Raw genomic sequence first — 3574 nt, 5'->3', positions numbered from 1 at the left:
TGTGCCCGGCATGAGTTTAAGCCACCAGGTCCGAGACTCGAACCACAGCTGACCACATGGGGGTCCAGCGATGTAGCCATTACACTATCTGCTGGACCCTATTATGATTATTTTACAACTCAGACTCTAGAGCAAAAACTACTCTTTTCAAATCACTTTATATGCCCACCACTCGCCCCTGCTGGCCCTGCTCCGCAGAGGAGAGAACCCACGTGCTGAGTTGCCAGCTCCGGGCAGTGCTTTCCTAACCAACACCGCTTGGTTTCCTTTCAAGGGGAAACAACTTCATTAGAAATGACATTTTCTTGGCTGGCTAGTCCCCAGCTGACAGAAGTGCCCTGAGAGCACTTGTGCTCTCTGCAGCTCACTCAAGTGGCCACTCTGGTCCCCAGGGATCCTGAGATGAAAGTCACACCTGCCAGAATGAGGTGAGCCCACGAGCGGCCAAATCTCCCCACTCGAGTGTTGTATCTCTGGGGTTTCCTCTACTGGGGTCTGGGTTTTGAGTTGTAGCCTCCATGGAGTTCCCTCTTCCATTTCTAGGTTAACTTTTCTCCGAGGTGCACGTTATATATTTTCTTTCTTTGTTGGGTATATCGTCTCTTCCTTATTGGAACACAAATTCCAAGAGATCACGGTATCTAGCCTGTTTAATTCACTGCTGTTGCCCGATGCCTGTCATAGCGATGGACACATGGTAGGGACTCGGTGAGTAGTTTACTGAGTAAATGGGGTGTGTTCCTGAAGGAGGCAGGGCCAAAGGCACCCCACCATCAGAAATAGATTGAGCCTGTGGAACCATCTACAGATGGAGGTTCTTGGGGTTTGTTTGCGTTAGGGTATGGAGTAAGACCCAGGAGGCACTGTCCCAAAAGAAAAAGGGAAGTTTATTGAAGAAGAGAGAGAGAGAGAGACTTCGCGGGGGCCTGTGATATATCAGCCCTCACTACCAAGGAGATATGATGTATTTATGTGGGAGGAGTGGGGAGGTAGGGTCACAAGAATGGCAGGTACTCTGATTAGCTCACGTGCCACTGTGACCTTATTGGCCTGGCCCATCTCAGAGTGTGGCAGGGTTCAAGAGGGGTCTGGGGGAGGATTCCGGCCAAAGGTCGCTGTAAACCATCTCCTAATTTTTTGAGGGGGAAATTACCTAGAGGTCATTCAGGGGCTGATCTAACAGTTTGTTTTTTGCTATGGGGCTCATAAGCTCTCCAGAGAGACAGAAAGAGAAGAAAAGTGAGAAATCACCACCCCCACCTCCCGGAGGATGGCTGTGCGACACTGCTTCTCCTTCATTCTCTTCTTGAGATTTTGGGCCCGCGCACACACACCCAGCCCATTTTGCAAGCTGCCCCTTTGATGCTAAAACTACAGGGTCAGCTATGTGGAATCCAGCGCCTTAACCACCATGCCACCTGCTGGCTTAGATGAATGAAGTTTTGAAGAGTGTGAGTAGAGAGAGGATGGGAAAGGAATGGCCATCGTGGTTGTCATGATTATTTTATAGCTCAGATCCTGGAGTGAAGGGAAGAAAGGCCCAGAGGCCAGAGGCTAGCTAGGCCTCTTCAGCATTTGTTCTGGGGCCCTTTGTCTTCAAAATGGAATCACTCTGGGGCTGAAAATGGGAAAGAAGAAGACTCCTCCATGGCTTCTGAGAACTAGTGATTTCAGGGAAAAAAGAGAAATGAAGATTTTCTACTGATAATTCAGCCTCCAGCCCACAAACTTAATTGGTAATGAGCCCCTCTAGCCTCTCTGTCTCTGTCTTCTAATTTTTAAAATTATTTATTTAATTTTTTATTTATTCATTCATTTATTTTAATTTGACCAGAGAGAGACACAGAGAGAGAAAGAGTGAGAAAGCAAGCCGCCAGGTCTTGGACTTGAACCATGTTCGGCCATGTGGAAATGTCCAGCACCTTAACCACCACACTACCTGCTGGTCCCAGTCTTCTCATTTTTTGATAATTTTTCCTTTTTAAAATTTTTTAAGGTAAATTATTCTCTTGGCTTTCAGCCCCACCATTATCTTGCTAATAATCTCATCCAGGAGAGGCAAGAGGCAGGCCTTCATAAGAAGACTCCTCCATGGCTCCTGAGAACAAGCACACTGTGTGGTTTTTTTAGCTTTTGCTTTTTTAAAAAAATATATTTTTTTTTCTTCTTTTTCTGTTGCTTTGTTGTTGTATTTTTTTTCTCACTTTCTCTGTTTCCTTTTCTTTTTCATTTCATCACTCTGCTCCTCAATCTCCATTCACTGTGTTTCTAGGCAGATCTAAGGAAACCATAGCCAAACATCCAAATACTATTAGGGTTAACATATTCCTCAATATCCACTGAATCTGCTGCACAAAGGGATAAAAATGGAATGGCAAAGAGATTCCAGATCACCTCCTTCTGCACGCTCCTGAATGCTCAGATTGAACTTCAAGAATTAGGAAGAAACACACCATCCATCAGACGACTAGAATCACCGCAGGGCCACAAGAAATATGGGAAAACAAGAAAATACCTCTCCTCCAAGGGAAAAGAGTAACTTTTCTTCATCTACAGACAGTTCAATGGAAATCATGGAAATGTCTGATAAAGAATTTAGAATAGTCATAATGGCGAAGCTAACAGAGATGGAAGAGAAGAGAGACAATGAATTGTGGAAGAGGCAGAAGAAAGGAGCTGACAAGTTCCAGGAGGTGAGGAAATTCTTGCAATAGCTAAAAGAGGAATTACACACTTTAAAAAAGAATCAAAGGGACCTGTTAGCGATGAAGGCTATAATTCAGGAAGTCAAGACCTCCCTTGAAAGTATTAAAAGCAGACTAGATCATACAGAAAATAGAATCTCAGACGTAGAAGAGAAAATTGCTGGCCTAGAAAAATCCACCACATGGGACCAGCAGTTAGCGCAATGGCTATGTCGCTCGATTCCCATGTAGTCGACTGCGGTTCGAGTCCTGGACACGGTGGCTTAAACTCACGCTGGGTGCGTGTGCGGGCATGCTCAAGATCCTGAGAGGAGAAGGGATTGAGGTGTGGCCATCACCCCTGTGGAGTGATTTCTCGCTTTCTGTCTCTCCCTGTCTCTCTGGTGAGTGCATGCACCCTATAGTAAAAATCTCTCTAAAAAAAAGAAAAAAAAATCCACCACAAAGACCAAGAAAATTGCCCAAAAAATGAGAATACTATATGAGAAATATTAGATACCATCAAATGTCCAAACATCCAGATAATTCGTATCCCAGAAGGTGAAGAGACTCATAAGGGCATTGATAATCTATTCCATGAAATCCTGAAAGAAAACTTTCCAAACCTAGAGAGGCACTCAAAGATCCGGTACCAAGAAATACAAAGGACCCCAAATAGAATCAACCCAAGAAGATCTCCAAAACATTATAGCCAGATTGACCAAAACTACAGACAAAGACAAGATACTAAGATTGGCAAGAGAACAATGACAAGTAGGGCCAGCAGGTGGTGTGGTGGTTAAGGTGCTGGATTCCCACATGGCCAGCTGCGGTTTGAGCCCTGGGCCTAGCGGCTTGCTTTCTCACTTTCCCTCTCTCTCTTTGTCTCT

The sequence above is a fragment of the Tupaia chinensis genome, unplaced genomic scaffold, assembly GCF_000334495.1.
Source record: "Tupaia chinensis unplaced genomic scaffold, TupChi_1.0 Scaffold142716_1, whole genome shotgun sequence".
Classification (NCBI taxonomy): domain Eukaryota; kingdom Metazoa; phylum Chordata; class Mammalia; order Scandentia; family Tupaiidae; genus Tupaia; species Tupaia belangeri.
The sequence above is the reverse complement of the archived record's forward strand: the minus strand, read 5'-3'. Positions refer to the sequence as shown.